This window comes from Hibiscus syriacus, unplaced genomic scaffold (genome assembly GCF_006381635.1).
Source record: "Hibiscus syriacus cultivar Baekdansim isolate YM2019G1 unplaced genomic scaffold, ASM638163v2 tig00116971_pilon, whole genome shotgun sequence".
NCBI classification, from domain to species: Eukaryota; Viridiplantae; Streptophyta; class Magnoliopsida; order Malvales; family Malvaceae; genus Hibiscus; species Hibiscus syriacus.
Window position 1 is genome coordinate 499,066 of NW_024063495.1, and position 18,426 is coordinate 517,491.

At 37.2% G+C, this 18,426-nt stretch overlaps 1 pseudogene; it reads right to left on the reverse strand.

Moving 5' to 3' along the window:
- Nucleotides 1–310: 310 nt before the first annotated feature.
- LOC120192068 overlaps nucleotides 311–18,426 on the reverse strand; it is a 31,673-nt pseudogene continuing 13,557 nt past the window's right edge.

Sequence of the window (18,426 nt, forward strand, 5' to 3'; positions counted from 1 at the left end):
TCTGATTGTTCAATGAGATTTTTTTTAACAAAGTAAATGTTTTGGAGCAAATGGGATAACAATATAAAGTTAAGGGGGCAAAATATCCCGAAAAATATTTTAGGGGGCAACTCATTAAAAACGGTATAATTTAAGGGCCAACGGTGCATTTAAACCTATGTAAAAAATAATTTAGATTTAAATTATTGTTTTAATTTTTGAATAACATTAAATTGGTTTTAAAATAGTTCAATTAATGAAACTTAAATCTAATTTTATTCATGAAATTATGTAAAAAAGCAACAATAAAAATATACGAATTTTGGATGTCAAAGAAAAACAATCCATCTTCATTCTAGTAAAGGACTTCAAAGTATTGCTCCCCATTACAAACCAAGGCCGTATACCAAGAATTTCACCCTCAAAAATAGAAGCCAATGCCATTCCAGACAACTTAAAAGTCAAATTTTTAACCAGGAAAAAAAAGATACAACAAATAACATTCACTCCACAGTGTAAAAGGAAATGCCAATTCCAAACCTTAAAACAGGTCGAAATTCGGCCATTGAAGATCCACAGAAATGAACGAATAAAAAGGGGAAAATGTCAGTTTCAAGTAAAATTCAGTTCGCCTAATAAACAATATGTGAGCCTAAGCAAAACAGCCCCTCCAATACTCAAACTATAATACAGGTACCAAATTCAACTCGAGTGGCTTCAACGCTCCCTGAACAATCTCTTGAACTGTTCGATTACGACGACAAACATCAGATAACTCTTCAACTGAGAGTATAAGGGTATTCACATCGGCCCCGGAGGCTGCTTCTGACAATGCTAGCAAAAATCTCGAGCGCTCCACTTCCTTGACAGCATCAATGGGATCAATGACACACTTTCCCTAGCCCATTCCAGAGCTTGCAAGCCGTAAGCTCGAGTTAAAGCTAGATGTGCATATGCTACCTGAAGCAGTGAAAGGACTCCATGAAATCGATCATGAAATATAATTTAAGGCAATTACATTATTATATCAATCATCAATGTAGCATGACAACAGCATAAAATCTGAAGAATATACACAAGCAGTAGAAGCTACCGTTTCTAATCGAGAATTCGGCAGTGCTCCTGTTAAGGCCGCCAATATTCTAGTAATGGTAGCACCTCGGGAATAATGAGACTATCTCTTATAGATAAATATTCTTCTCCCTTGCTAGACTTTGCGAGATCAAAGATATCAGACAAGAAGGTCAAAACGGAATTGGAGGCCTCTCTGCAAATAAAATATGGTGACAAGATAAATTTCTAAATGATAAATGCATCGAAAAGTAATGACCTGTAACCTAATCCCCTATAAGAAGGATGTATTGCCTGTGTTCGTACACGTATGTGCGTGCACAGCCACAGATGTAGACATGAACAAACCGACAAACAAGCTCGTGTAATAAATACAATCAGCGAGAAAGAGATACCTGTGCTGTACTGTGATCCCAATCATCGCACAATCTATTAAAGCCGGAAATACAGCAGAAGGGATAAACATTGAGGACAATAACGAATGCATCTTGATGCCAGTAGAAAACAATCATCTGCTATGTCTGGTCTTGTCGTAAATTCCTACAGTAAAACAATAAATAAAAGTCGACATATTGACAATTTTAATAATATGAAAGAATACATTGTTTAATAAACCGTACCTTAATACTCGTGAGAAGAGATGCTGTGTGCTTGAAGAGCACTTCAATCATATTTTTTAGGTAACTTGCACAAGAAGGATCGGAGCCAAATCTCTACAGCACAAGTAGAGCTGGCTTCTTATCATCTTAACCGAAAAGAATATAAAATTAAAATTAGCAAAATTGATGAGGGAAAAACGTACCTTTATAACTTCACTAGAGAGATAAAGGAAGCACGGCTGGTGGTGTTGTTGATACAGGCCTTGGATTTCTTCAAGCATTGCTCCAATTGTTGATCCCATAAACCTTCCAGAAGTTCTCACCTAATAAAAAAATAGATCGTTATTGCTGCCTAGTAATGTTGATTATTTTCAAACAGGTGACCGCTAACAAGTAATGCATTTACTTCCCCTTTCTTTCCTTTTTTTTCTAAGTAAACCGCTTGTTTAAGTACAATATTTGAGGCATACTACATTCCGTAATCAGACAAACTAATTAAGCAAAATTATAATCTGAGAATAATATCAAATAATTAAATAACTGATATAAACGTAAATCTTTCAGATAATATTATCATTGCAGCCAGTTAATGCAATTCCAGCAGCCAGAGAATAGACATGCATTTCATTGGAGAATGCCAAATATTTATCTAAGATATGTTCAGTAGAATGTTGATTGACAATCAAATTTCGAAATCAGTTTAGAAAATCCAATTTTCTGAACAACTCATCCTTAGACTCACAGCATATTTACAAGCACGGCAAGAGACTCCATGGTCCTCGTGTCCCAAGCACGACGCATCAAACCATTTAAACAATAATAATCAGGTAAAAGTCGAAAACCTATAAACTCTGACACGGTGACTACAAGTTTAGGAAGTTTTTCAATACTCACAGATCAAATATGGCTTTGAATATCGGCCAAAGCCTGTGAACTGAATCAGCAACTGCTTCAGGATGATTTTACATACCTAGAATTGGTTCAAGTTGCATGGTGAGCAAAAGAAATAAATAAGGAGGGAAGACGGGTGGGGACCCATTGATCTCACCGAAGATATATGCAAATCGATCTATGTGAACTGTTAATTCACGAGCATGTTTCTTCTCTAAAACTTCTGGTCCTTGGTTAATAACTGCCTGGTAACATATCATAGAAACGTTCACTGTAAACATAAAAGAAAATGCATCAACACATTAAACCCAAAGGGACAAGCTAACCTGTAAAGGAGTAACAACTGATGCACATAGTTCCTCCAAAGCAAACCTTAGCAGGCTCTGGTGTAAGTTCAGTAATACCATGCTGAGGAAACAATTTAACAGCCATTAATATATCAAGACCAACGTAAGACTATAAGTCCTATCCTTGTCTTTAGCACCTAAACTTGCCGAGTAAGAGCACACCTCAAAGCTTCAACTAAGTGTAACGAATCGTCAGCAGAGCCCTTAAAACTACCTTCCCCGTTAACTGCTGTATAGTATATATGAAAAAGCTCTTACAATATATAGAAAGCTTTTTACGGCAATCTGTATTCAACAAGAACAATACAAATCCACAGTTAAAACTTTCAAATAGAATAAAGCAAAACATTTCACCATCCAGCTATGAATGAATTCAGGCAGGTACTATATGAAAATTGATCAACTCCAAGGATATACGAGGAACTATTGTAGAAGGTTTCATATGTACAATGCCGAAAGCAAGGTCCCTCCATTTTTTGTGCTCCTTTTCTTGGTTTACCTTTTTTTCTTCTCGGGAGAAGGGAGGATTCAATTATACAAAATCTCACATGACAAGTTCATGAATCTCCCAAAGTCAAATATAAATTGAAAAGACTTGGAACAGTCGACCCAAATCTACTTCCCATTTGAGTTTCCTCTTAGTAAATCAATATACTAAAACAAAGATGTATGGCACGCTATATCAAAGTACAACAAGCACCTAGAATGTCAGTCTAGTTATTACAAGCATAAACATCCTTTTACATCAATTCTTCCTGGGATGAATACCACAAACTTCCAGAAGGTAGATAAAGAAAGAAGTAGAATAGTTAATAAAAAACTATACCATCACAGATGTGTTTAAATGCCAAAGCAGCTGCTGCAGCGGAATCTTCAGAGGTACGCATCCCACTCATGAATATCAATCACCAAAGCAACTTAGAGAAACCACTTGGTGCAGTATCAAGCCACTTAGAAAATGCTCCGATTATTAAGCAAACTGAATTTGTCCATACAAAAATAACTATTTGATTATCGAAGATAAATTCAGATAACTGTAAAATCAAAAATAGTAAACCAATAAACTTGGCCACGGAAGATACATATTGCTTTGCAAGGAAGCAGATAATTAACATTTTGAAGTGGTAGGTTACCCGTTTGGAGTAGCTGCGGCTGAGGCAGTTTCGGAAGCAGATCCATAACCTGTAAAACCAATCACGAACATGTGGATTCTATGGATTATTAACATAAGATTTCAAATAAAAACTGACAATAAAATCCAAACAGTTACATGATTAGCATTTACTCAGACGCCCAAGAACTTTAGAGGACATATGAGGCAGTTTCGGAAGCAGATCCATAACCTGTAAAACCAATCACGAACAATATGTGGATTCTATGGATTATTAACATAAGATTTCAAATAAAAACTGACAATAAAATCCAAACAGTTACATGATTAGCATTCACTCAGACGCCCAATGAACTTTAGAGGACATAATAACAAATTATACATGCAAGTGTACTTGGTATCAGAGGTGAGTTCACTTAATACTGCAGATCATATATGAAAGCATAGAAATGGGGAAATGATGTTCATTCATACCTGAGGCATTACGTTTGTTTCAACAACCGACACATAGCTTGATATAGCTCGAATGCAAAATAAAGCAGCCTCAGCTGGACGCCATTCTCTGTTCATTTCCACAGCAAGATACGGCCTTGGTAATTAAAAAATGGAGAGCTCAATTTAGTAATAGGGACATTATAAAGGATCATATTAGTAACAGAAAAACATACAGTTCCAAAATCTTCTTGAGGCCAATAAAACTTAAGATGCACAATTAAAGACAGAACTAAACCTTATTCTTTGAAATTGTTATAATTTGAAGAAGTTCCACAACCATGCATACTTTTATAATTCAAGATTGTAACTATTAAAGAAAATGGAAATGAAAAGCAGATATCAAAGTTTGCAAGCAATTCATTGATCCTGATTTAAAGGTACTAACGGCCATTTGGGACTTCATCGAAATCATCAGGCTAGACCACAAGATGGTCATTGAAATTCGGTAAACTTGTGAGATCAGCAACATGTAGTTATGTAAGTGTAAGGGTGTAGGAATTATAGAAATGATCTGTTCCATTCCTTAAGAGATTCTGTAATTATTCTTTTTTTTTCAATCCCTTTTTTTTTTGATAAGATTTGAAGGTCTCTTTAAAACCTCCTTCTTGATTAATGGAGCTTGTAAAGAAGCTTCTTAATCATCGGAAGGAGGAAAAGAGTGCCTTAATTTCATTGAAGAAAATAAGAATTACAACCTTGGAAAGAAAAATCCAAGTAGAACCCTTACAACAATTCTTGAGCCTTAAAACCGAACTATAGAAGTCAACAACATAATAATCAACCTATACCAGCCTTTGCTAGAGCATCGGCATCCATATTAGTGTCCTTGCAATCCATCTAACAACCCCCCCGACAGTTTTAAGACACTCAACAATATCTCTAACAATGAAACCATAAACAGCTGGACATGAGACAACCTTATTGATCCAGTCTACTGCAACTCTGCTATCACTCTCTATGATCAACCTATCTTTAACCCTCCCTAGGACAGAGGTAAAGAAAGTGATACCCCTTTGGATAGCTTTAAGTTCCTTCAATGTTGGAGGTCCAGAACCATCCGGTTCCTAAAAAGAACCAAGGATTGCACCAGAATGATCCCTCATAAGACCACCCAGACCTGATTTTTCCCAATCACAACTAATTGCTGCATCCACATTCAACTTGATGAACCCGTAGGGGGGGTAACCAAGGGGTTATGGAAGACTTCAAGAAATTGTAGGACGAGTAAGAATCCCCTATAGAAGGATCAGAAATTAAGGAGTCCTTAGGAATAGAAACATCCTTATTCTTTGCTAAATACCAAGAGGCCAACCTAACTCTTGTTAAGAAGAATAATTCAGTCTGATCGAGCTTCCCCCCTTCAAAAACTATGTAATTCCTGAATTTCCAGATTCCAAATAACAGCCCCAGGAATGAAAGTCCAAATTACCGAATTAGATTTCAACTCATCCCAAGCAAGAAGAAAATTTTTTGCTTCTGCAGAAAACACAGAACTAAATCTCAAAAAATTTAGAAATTTATTCCACAAAGACCACGCAACCGAACAGGAGAAGAATAGATGCGAAGAAGATTCTTCAACCATTTTACAAAGAGGGCATAAGCCATCCTCAATACCTTGAACTCATCTTTTAACCAATTCGGATTTAACTGCAATTTTTTGAAGCACAATTTGCCAAACTAATGTTTCAACTCTAGGGGGAACCAATCCTCTCCAAACAATCTTGTTCCAGAATGAGACTCTTCTGAAATTGAAGCACAACTCTTAACAAGAACCGACTGTATAAACCCCATCCCCACTGCCTTTCCAGATCAATCCATCGCTAGAATCATAGATAGAGAGAAAGAAGAAATGATGCTCACCAAATTGCACCATTGTTCAAGCTCCCAATCGTTTAAATTCTTCGAACTTAACATCCCAAATCCAGCCCGAAGAAAGAAATTCCCCAAACTCACAAAGTTTACCGAATTTATGTTGACAGTGAAAACAGTCTAGGAAATAGAATCTGAAACGGAAAATCAACAGCCCAGCTATCTTGCCAAAATCGAACATGCTTACCATTTCCGACATAAAACTTGCACAAACTACGGAACTTACAACCAAATGAGTCTTGTTTGAAATGGTTATTAACCACTGATCTCCACAACCAGGAGGATTGAGAAGGAATCTTGCTGTCAAACAATAATCTAGAAGAGTCAATGTTGTATTTGCTACAAATAAAATTCCTCCAAACAGAATTTCTCTCATTTGCAAACCTCCAAGACCATTTCCCTAGCAATGCTCTGTTCATAGAAATCAGATTCCGAACTCCCAAGCCTCCCTCAGTCTTTGATTTGCGACATCATCCCATTTAAACCCAGTGATCTTCTTAATATCATTGCCCCTCCCCATAAAAAATTAGACATAATAGAATTGAGAGTCTTGAGGATAGAAGCTGGAATCTTGAACATACAACAAAATACGTAGGTAGTGAGGACAGAACGGATTTGATCAAAAATCTCCTGCTAAAGAAAGAGTAGCAGCCTTCCACCTGCTAATTTAGAGTGAAAATTATGTACCACTGGTTCCCAGATAACAGAGGAATTCCTAGTAGCACCTAGAGGGAGGCCTAGATAATTAGATGGGAAGTTTCCCACCAAACCACTGTTTTTCAATCCCTTATTTTAAGGGATTACATCTCCTAGGATTAGTATCTTTCCTTACTTAGAGCTTCCTAGTTTAGAGACATAATTTGTATATAAAGATGTAATATGTCCTACTCAAAAAGATAAGAATGCAATAACAAAGACTTACTCTGTTTTCTACATGGTATCAGGTTAGAGCAATCAATCTAATTTTCGATTCTCTTAAATCAATTCTTGTTCAACTCTATTTTCTTCCATGGCTAATCCAGATCCCTCAGCATCCGAAATCACTTCCCAGACCAGCCCCTCTCAGTCTGATTTTCAGATTTTAGATTTTAAAAAGCAGTAGAGGAAAAATCGCCTATGGTGTGAACATTGTAAGAAACCAGGCCGTATGATAGATCAATGTTGGAAGCTGCATGGAAAACCAGCCGATTGGCAGCCCACATGGTCCAGGTTTCAAAAGGAGGCCCATATTGCCTCTCAAGATGATTCTTCAAGCAGTTTTAGCAAGAAACAAATAGAGGAGCTGCAGTAGATTTTGAGCAATATGACAACCAAGACTACCAATGTGGCTTATACTGCTACTGAAGGAAATAATCCATATGCTTCCTCAGTACAATGGATAATAGACTCGGGTGCATCAAATCATATTACAGGAAATATTGATCTCTTGGAGGAATATAGTGAAAGCAGCTTACCAGCTTCTATCAAAATAGCAGATGGCTCTCTCACTACAGTCAAAGGGAGTGGTTCTGTTACATTAAACAAAAATCTACTACTTCATAATGTCCTCTATGTTCCTAGACTTGCATGCAATCTATTGTCAGTCAGCAAATTAATTAAAGATTCTGGTTGTAATGTGTTTGGTATTGGTGGTTGCATTTTTCAAGCACAGGGCTCGAAGAGGGTGATTGGCAGTGCTAGGTTGGGCAAATGATTGTACACCCTTGGAGGTAAAGCATCTCAAAATCATGCCTTATCCAGTGCTCTTAAGAAACCAGTTTTATCTTCTGATCTCAATACCAATAAAATTATGTTATGGCACTCTAGATTAGGTCATCCTAGTTTTTTTCTATCTTTCCAAAGTGTTACCGAACTTATTTATAAATAAAGATCCATCTTTGTTTTCCTGGAAATTTTTCAAATAGCCAAACACACCAGAAAACCATATATTGCAGCCAAATTTGAACCAGCAACACCTTTTTCCATCATACGTAGTGACATTTGGGGCCCTTCTCATGTCAAAAGTATTTATGGGTATAAGTGGTTTGTGTCTTTTATAGATGATTACTCTAGGACAACATGGGTATTCTTAATGAAAGAAAAGTTTGAGGTTGAGTCTCTCTTTAAAAGTTTTTATCAAAAAGTTGAAAACCAATTTGACACAAAAATCAAAATTCTAAGGAGTGAAAATGGGAGTGAGTATTTAAATAAAACTCTAGGGTATTTCTTTCAGGAAAAATGCATTGTTCACCTTACTTCTTGTGTCAACACACCTCAACATAACAGGGTAGCATGAAGGAAAAATAGACATCTTCTAGAGGTTACTAGGTCTCTTATGTTTGCTGTTAATGCTCCTAAGTATCTTTGGGGGGAAGCTCTTCTTACAGCCACTTACCTCATCAATAGAATGCCAAGACCTTAGGTTTCAAAATTCCTACTAAGGTTATGTTTCAGGTTTTTCCCCATTTTAAACATTTAAACTCAAGTCTTTCTCCTCGGATGTTTGGGTGTACAACCTTTGTTCATATCCACAACAGAGGTAAATTAGATCCTAGGTCCTTAAAGTGTGTGTTCTTGGGCTATTCTTCGAGTCAGAAGGGTTACAAGTGTTACTCACCTTCCACAAAAAAGACCTATGTCTCCTTTGATGTTACATTTTTTGAAAACCAACCTTATTTTTCAGTAACATAAATTCAGGGGGAGAGTTACAAGGAATTTCAGCATGTTCAAACCAAAATTGCATTACAACCTATCCTTTCTTTACCTATTACTGTCTCTCCACAACCGGCTAGCACTATCCCAGTTCCTACTGAGGGTGATGGGAATAACCTAAATAACTCTGATGAATTACCTTTCTCCTTATCTCAGCACTCTAGTCCGTGCAAAACACCTTCCACCAATACAAAAAATGCACCTAACAATGACCCTGAAACCATAACTCCCCAACCGAAGCAACTCAGTGTTTACTCACAAAGAAGGAAAGATGTTGCTGAAGAAATCAGTCAGCCTAGCATTTGCCAAGAACCAAATTCAAATCCTGTTGCAGCTGAAACAGAAGGTAATGATTGTTCCCAAGAGGTTACTGCTGTTGATCTTGATGACTTTCCTATTGCTATTAGGAATGAGGTAAGAAAATGCACTACTCATCTCATTAATAAGTATGTTGCATATGGGAAATTACAGTCTAATTTCAAGGCCTTCACTGTTAGCATTAACAGCGTGAAAATCCTAAGAAATGTGAAAGAAGCATTTCAATCACCTGAGTGGAAAAGGGTTGTGGAAGAGGAGATAAAAACGTTGCAAAAGAATAAACCATGGAGTTTGATAGATTTGCCAGAAGGGAAGAGAGTTGTTGGATGCAGGTGGATATTCACAGCCAAATATCATTCGGATGGGAGTGTGAAAAGATACAAGGCAAGGCTGGTTGCTAAAGGTTTTTCTCAGTCCTATGGCATCGACTACCAGGAGACCTTTGCACGTGTTGCAAAATTGAATACCATCAGAATATTGTTATCAATAGTTGTTAACATGGATTGGAAATTGCATCAGCTAAACATAAAGAATGCTTTTCTGAATGGAAACCTTGAAGAAGAGGTATACATGGAGGTCCCTCAGATTTGAAGGAAAGGTCACTAAGAAAACTGTGTGCAAGCTCAATAAATCCTTATATGGCTTAAAACAGCCTCCCATGGCTTGGTTTGATCGATTTGCTAAGGCTATGAAACAGAATGGTTTCCAACAAAGCCAAGCGGATCACACACTATTCATAAAAATTACACCAAGTGGTAAGATAACCCTCCTAATTGTCTATGTAGATGATATGATTATAACTGATAGTAATATAGAAGAAATAAAAAAGCTAAAGATGGATCTTGCAAAGGAGTTTGAAACCAAGGATTTAGGGAGTATGAAGTATTTTCTGGGTATGGAAGTCGCAAGGTCCGAGGAAGGCCTGGTCATAAACCAGCGTATTTTTTGGATCTTCTTGCAGAAACTGGGATGCTCGACTGCAAACCAGTTGAAATTCGAATGGAGACAGACTTGAAGCTTTGCAAGGAAAGGACTAGAAATCCAATAAACAAAGAAACCTACCAAAGGTTAGTTGGGAAATTGATCTACCTTTCACTGACCAGGACTGATATTGCATACTCAGTGAGCATTGTCAGCCAACAAATGAGTGATCCTCGAGAAGAACATTTGGAAGATGTTAACAGAATTCGAAGGTTCTTGAAGTTTACCCCAGGAGTTGGACTTGTATTTAGTAAAAAATCAAGACAGAACAGTGAAGGTTTATACGGATGCAAAGCTGGGAGGTGAATTAACTGATAGAAGGTTAGTGAGTGGCTACTGTACCTACGTTTGGGGTAATTTGGTGACTTGGAGAAGTAAGAACAAGCAGTTGTCTCTCGAAGTAGTGTTGAGTCAGAGTTTAGAGCAATGGCTCTCGAAATATGTGAAGGCATGTTGATTAAAAGGCTGCTCACAGAATTGGACTTAGATAACAAGAAGAATTTTGAGATTTTTAGTGACAGTCAGTCAGCTATGAGTATAGCAAAAAACCCAGTGCAGCATGATAGAACGAAGCACATTGAGATAGACAGACGTTTTATTTACGAGAAGGTCAACAATGGAGTTGCAAAACTGCAGTACATTCCGACGAAGAAACAGCTGGTAGATATCTTTACCAAAGCCCTTCCACGAGTAACTTTCAATGAGATGTCATTCAAACTGGGTATATACAACATATATAGACCAGTTTGAGGGGGGTGTAGGTTATGTAAGTGTAAGGGTGTAGGAATTATAGAAATGAGCTGTTCTATTTCTTAAGAGATTCTATAATTGTTTTTTTTTTGTTTTTCAATCCCTTATTTTAAGGGATTACATCTCCTAGGATTAGTATCTTTCCTTACTTAGTTTCCTAGTTTAGAGACATAATTTGTATATAAAGATGTAATATGTCCTACTGAAAACGATAAGAATGAAATAACATACTTACTTTGTTTTTTACACAACATACGACAACAAAGATTTTTTTTTATAAGAATTAAAGGCCTAATTAAAAAACCCCTTCATGATTAATGGAACTCAAAATAATTTCCTTACTCAGAGGAAGGAGGAAAAGTGTGCCTTATACTTCATTAATAGAAAAAGATACATAAGATTTAAAACAAGATAAAACCCTTGCAAACAACCAAAAAACCCAAATAAAATACCCCTAAAAACCACACTGTAATTAGCCTATATCAGCCTTAGCCAGCCCATCTACCTCTATATTGGTTGTCCCAGCAACCCCATCTAATTACACACTCCAATTCTTTCAGCCTATCAGCTATATCCCTGACGATTAAGACATACATATAAGAACAAATAACACCATTCTTAACCCATTCCACTGCAATTTTACAATCAGTTTCAATAATCAACCGACCCTTAATACTTCCTCTCAATGAATCAAAAATAGATAATACCTTTTGAATAGACTTTAGCTCCATCAAAGTAGGTGGACCCGATCCAAAAGCCTCCTTGAAAGAACCTAAAAACAACCCTGCATCATCTCTTAGAATACCAGCAATTCCACTTCTCTTCCAATCACCACTAGTAGATGCATCCACAATCAATTTGACAAAGCCCTTAGGAGGAGGGGACCAAGGGATCGTAGTGATAAAAGATTTGTTGTGGGGGAAACAAGAATCCCCTAAGGAGGGGTCACAGATAAGAAAGTCCTTAGAAATAGAAGAATCTTTAAACTTAGCTAAGAACCAAGAAGCAAGCCTAAATCTTGCTAAGAAAAATAAGTCAATTTGGTCTAGCTTTCCGCCTTTGAAGACAATGGCATTCCTGACTTTCCAAATAGTCCAAATAACAGCACCAGGAATAAAATTCCAAATAACATAATTAAAATTCAAATCTTCCCACGCTAGGAGAAAGCTTTGCGCATCGACATGAAAAGCCGAACTTAGACTTCAAAACTGCATGAATTTGTTCCAAATTGACCATACAACAGAACAAGAGAAAAATAAATGAGAAGATTCATCCACCAATTTACAAAGAGGGCAAGAAACATCTTCAATACCCATAACCCCTCTTTTAACCAATGTTGTCTTCACTGGCAACTTTTGAAGGACCACCTGCCACATAGAAAGCTCTACTCTAGGAGGCACCAATCCTTTCCACAAAATGTTCTTCCAAAAATGAACTTCCTGGGAACCCGATGAACACACCTTCACACATGAACTAACAGAGTATATACTAGCCCCATTACCTTTCCAGATCAGTCCACCATAAGCCTCTTTAGACAGGTAGTTATTAGAAATAATTGACATCAAATTTGCCCATTGTTCAAATTCCCAAACTGCCAAATTCCTAATCTGCCAAATTCCTTCTCATCTGAATATTCCAAATCCATCCCATTGAACTAAACTCACCGAACCCAATTAATTTGCCGCTTTTATTAGAAGAATAGAAAAAGTCTAGGGAAAGAAACTATGAAAAGAAAATAAATAGTTTGTGAGCAATTCATTGATCCCAATTTTTTTTTTTTGATAGGAAATTAGGCCTCATTAAAAACACCTTCATACCCTCCATGTTGCAACAGTACATGAAGGACATTGAAAGGAGGAAAAGAGTGCCTAGAATTTATTAATCTAACAATAATACACAGCCAGAACCAAAACCTATTGATACAACATAACACTGATACATAGACTGAAAAACAAACACCCTATGGAAAAAAAAACATTCGTACCATTAACACACCAAATACATAACCTACTTTATACATCTTTACTATTATCCGATTACTCGAGATAACTAGAATAACCTTCATGATGGTAGATCCTAATTCTTCAATAATAATCAGTCCTCTCTTAGTCGCCAATAGTTCTGCCATATAGACCACCCCAACCCTTCCTGAAAACGACTCTATCAACATACCTCTGTGTCCTTAATCAGTCCACCTATTCCTCCTTTATCCCAACCTCTCACCATCGCACCATCTACATTAAGCTTAACGAAACCATCAGGAGGATGACCAACCACGATGAAGTAGAACAACCCTTATTTTTTCTTCCCACGAATCAGCTAATTTTAATTCTCCCACTAAGGAATCAAACGGGATATGCACATCCTTAAATCTAGCACCAAACCAAGTAGTTGTTCTAAATCGAACAAGAAAGAAGAGCAGTACTGCACCACCTTCCCTTTCTGAAAAATTACTCATTCCTGCATTTCCAAACAGTTCACATCACCGCCCTTGGGATGAATTTCCAAATAGTGATTTTGGACATGATTGAAATCACCAGGCTAGACCATAAGACGGACATGGAAATTAGGCAAACTTATGATCAATACCATATAGCACAGCCAAAACTAAAATTGCTATGACTGAAATTTTATGAAATCTTATTCTAAACACTAGCAATGTGGTGGTCACAATGTTTTGTTTTGAGCTAACTTACACTGCTAACATGACAGAAATTTACGAAAGTTTATCCTTAACAGTAGTAATGTGGTGATACAATATATCATTTTTCTTTTTTTCCGGGTCAATCTCATGGTCCTATGTTCTTGGTTAAATACTCAAATATTGACAGTGGAGAGTTTGATTCCATCCTCTATCTTACTGATAAAGGTAAATTTAATGAAAAATTAAAAAAATTAAATTATAGAGAAGTTCAATCAAATGTTCTTATATATGCTTAGTACCTTTAAGGAAAATGTTCTACTGCACCAGGTGTGTCTAATCTAGTGCGTCTGGATACTTGAAAGGATATGAGAAGCATTTTTGTTGTCTAACGCTAAGACACAACATAGGAGCACACCTTGACAACACTTGTTCAACCCTTTATTAACTACTACCAGGGTAGAAATGACCACTAATCAGTATCTACGATTTTTAAATGTCCAAAGCCGCTTAATTTATCTGAAATTCAAATCCATTTGTTATTGCTCACTATCTAAATACTACTATCCAAATTCCGTCCTATTCAAAGAATAATATCAGTTGAATATCTGCATCCACTAAATATCCAATCTTATTAATCACTTAAAAACCTAAATCATAATTAAAATGAAAATACCAAACAGAAACTGGGTAGCAAAAGGAAAAGATGAGAGAGAGGGAGAGAGAAGTTGTGAGAAAGGGCGAAAAGTAATTTTTTTCCGAGGAGATTTGGAAGGTGTTTGTGGATAATCTTAGTCGGAGAGTGTCAAGACGTGCATTAAGGGAAATGTTTTTAGTTCATGGTCCAGTTCAGAGTCTATATCCCTAAGGAAACTAGAAACCCAAAATACAGATTTTCCACTTTTGCTTTTGTGCAGTTTGGGAATGAGGATGGTTTGAGAAGGTTGTAGAAATCTTAATGGAGCGAGATGGAGAAGGATCACGGTTGGAGTCGCAAGATACAATGAATCCCGAGCATGGGTAGAGCGTAATAATAAAGATTTAAAGGATGCTTGTCCGATCACTGCTGATATTTCGAATCAAAAGAGCCAGATGATGTTCTTAGAAGTTTGAGGGATGACAAATCGTACAAAGATGCTTGATGTCGAATAGGAGGTCGAGGAGTGTTCTGGAGGTCAAAGATATGGCGTCGATGCTGAAAACAGGGAAAAAGTCAGGAAAAACATCATGCAGATGCACATTTCATCTGAGAGCTCGAGCTGGGCTAAAAGATCATTGACGGGGATTATCAAGAATTTATTTGAGTTAGAGTTAGTTTTTTTTTATAAGAATTGAAGGCCTCGTTAAAAACCCCCTTCGTAATTAATGGAGCTTGGAGAAAGCTCCTTAATCATTGGAAGGAGGAAAAGAGCGCCTTAGGATTTTATTCAACAACATAAAATACATAAGAAACAACCAGGACCACACCCCCATCAACCATAAACAACATAAAGCGCTCGAAACCCAAAGCAAACCAAAACATAATACTCAAAACCGACACAACAGTACCCTAGATCAGAGGGTGAGTCCTGATTCCCAAACTAGCAATACTATTACAAGGATCAACCACAACAAACCCATCGAAAAAGCACAAACATTACAAGAAGCTGTTACACTTAACCGATCCCCTGCTTAGCTAACCTGTCAGCCTCCAATTACAGCTCCTAGGAATCCATCCAAGAACGACTCCCTTAGCAGTAATAAGAGCTTCAATATCCTCCACCAGATCACTGAAAAATGAAGGGGCAGGTTGTAGCTTTAAATCCAGATTGTTGATGGGGGTATGTCTGGAACTCTTGTGTAATAATCTTAAATCAGTTGAAGAAATGTCAGATGCTTGGATGAAGAAGAAAGAAGATCTTCAATTTTGGTTTGATCGTTTAGAGCCATTACTGAACGAAGATGGTGTTCCTTTGGCTTTTGCTTGGTGAAGTTTTTGGGTTACCTCTTTTTGCTGGAATGAATCTTTCCTTGAAAGGTTAGCAGGGAGATGGGGAAGGGTTATAGATATTCTTGATGACACTAAACACAGAGAAGATCTTACAAAGGCAAGATTACTAATTAGGGTGGCTAGTCTTTTGATGTTCCAGATCAGATTACTATTGGATCATATGGAGATCTTTTAAAGTACAATGAAGATTGGATCGGCGAATGATGAGTCTATTTTCTTTTCACAAATCCTCTGGTGGTCAGTTCCGATGAGGGACAGTTGGGAGCGTTCATGACTGAGAACGAAAGAGACAGGATATGGTCAGAAAATGAGGAAGGTTCTGCTAGATCAGAAGAAGAAAACTGTCAGAGAGTGGACAGTTGGATGGAACAGGGGCAGCTATCAGGCTTGGTGGAGTTGGTGGAGATAATCGGTTCCAAGAATTTCAAAAAATAGATCAGACATTAATGGAAAGTCAGTTGTGCAATATGGAAGGAGGTCAAAATGGGTGAGTTTGCAGGTTTGGGATTGAGAGATTCAAAAATGACGGCTGTGGGTCTGAAGCCCAATCAGAAGAAGATGAGTTGCTGGGCCTAACGTAATGAGGATTATTCCTGCTGGCCAAAAAAAAATTGATAAATTTGGAAAATGGTTCAAGATAAGGATTTGGCTAAGTCAAGTTGTTACAGCAGAGAAGATGTGGGGAGGTGGTCAGATTCAGAGATAATTGAGCAGGATGGTTTCGAGCCAAGGATTCTGAGTTAAGGGTGATAGAGCCTACCATTGATAATTCAAGAAGCAAAGTTAAGGGTAGACTGTGTTATAAGTCTGACAGTTCGTTAAGCACCAAAGTGTACCGTTAGAGAAAAGGAAACGCAGAAGTTACAAAGGGTTTACAAAAGGTGTAGGGGCAAAAAATACTGGATGGGAAGTATCTTGAATTTTAAGCCTAAGAAAGGTAGTGCCTTAATCGTCGGGACTGGAGAAATATGAATTCCAGAGGAAATCAACTAGATAGCTTGTCAGTGGATGCAAAGTTTCAGGGTTGTGAGAATGTGAATGATGGATCGAATTCGGGGAATATGAGTGTGGAAAGGGTGGTTGAAGGATTGCAGTTAATGGGTGATAATCACAGCTTTGAATCGGGTTTTTATAAGAAGAGCTAGAAGACATTTGTTAAGGGAAGCTTTAGAAAGAGTGAGCATTTCAACACTTCCTCTTCAGGTTTTTCAGATTTATGGATGAAGCTTTAGTTACTTGGGAGATAGTAAGTGTTGGGTATTTCCTTTAAACAAGGACAACAAGCCTTTTTGGATAAGATTATTAGTCTGGAAAAAGGCTTGAGGATGGACAGCAGGGGGATTTTGCGGGGGGACTAGTTGGTTGATTTCTTATGATGATGTTAAAGATATCTATAATAACATGGAATGTTAGAGGATTGGGTAGATTAGAGAAAAAAAGGGTTGTCAGCGGCTAGTTTCCAAATATTGTCTCAATTCTTTGGTTGCAGGAAACGAAATTGGAGAAAATTCAAATGTCTTTTTGAGGAGTGGGTTAAATAATTTGAAAGGGTTATTGAGTCACCATCGGTTGGTTCGTCAGGGGGTTTACTGATGTTCTGGGATGATAACGTATTTGAGTGCAAAATAGTGTACATCCAGAAGATTGCTATCGGGGAGATTTCGGGCAAATATTTCAGTTGCAGATTCATTAATTTTTTGAAGAATTAAGCACGTTCATTGGAGGACATTCTGAGCCTATTTGTGTTGGAGGGACCTTAATGTGTATCTACAGGAAGATGAGAAGATTGGTAGAGGCCAAAACAGGAATTCTTTAGAGATTTTCAGTCGTTTTCTTCTTACTACAGGTCTAATCGATTTGCCATTGAGTGGAGGTAGGTTTACTTGGTGTAATAACCAAGATTCACCGACCTATGTAAGGCTGGATATATTTTTGGTTGATAGCCAATTCTTGGCAGCTTTTCCAGATTTAACACATTCTTTGCTGCCAATTTGCTGCCAAGATCATTGTCAGATCATAATGCAGTAATAATTGAGAATGGAGGTGTTAATTGGGGGAAAAAGCCGTTTAAACTGTTTAACTATATGATGGATGAAGCAGGATTTGAGGATGTGATCAGTTCTTCAATTCAAGAATGTAAAGAGATACAGATGAATGCTGGAATTTTCAAAATTCTGAAAAAAAAACCAAAACTGCCATTAAAAATTGGGCAGGGAAGAGAAAAGTTTCCTGGAGCTTTAATTTCAAATAGAATTGAAGATTCAAAAATTAGAAGTGGAGGTTCAACAGCAGCAAGATGGTACTTATGATGAGAAAGCTACCGAGTTAAAGGAGTTAAGGTCAGAATTATGGAAGTTGCATAAGATAGAGGAGCAGATTTGGTTCCAGAATTCTAGATCCAAATGGGTAGAAGATGGGGACAGAAATACCAGATTTTTCCATACATGTGCTTCAGTTAGGAGGAAAAGAAATGCGTTGAATGCTCTTATTGCAGGGGTAATGTTATTCAAGACCCAAAGGTTATAAAAGCCACTGTCAAAGAACACTTCTTTAAGGCTTTTAATGACAAATCGACCTTAGAAGTGAAAGAAATCGAGTTGAATTTTTCCAGAATTTCGATTCAGCAGAGTTTAATTTTGGAGAAAGAATTTACTGAAGAGGAAATATGGGAGACCTTAAAGTCTTGCAATAAC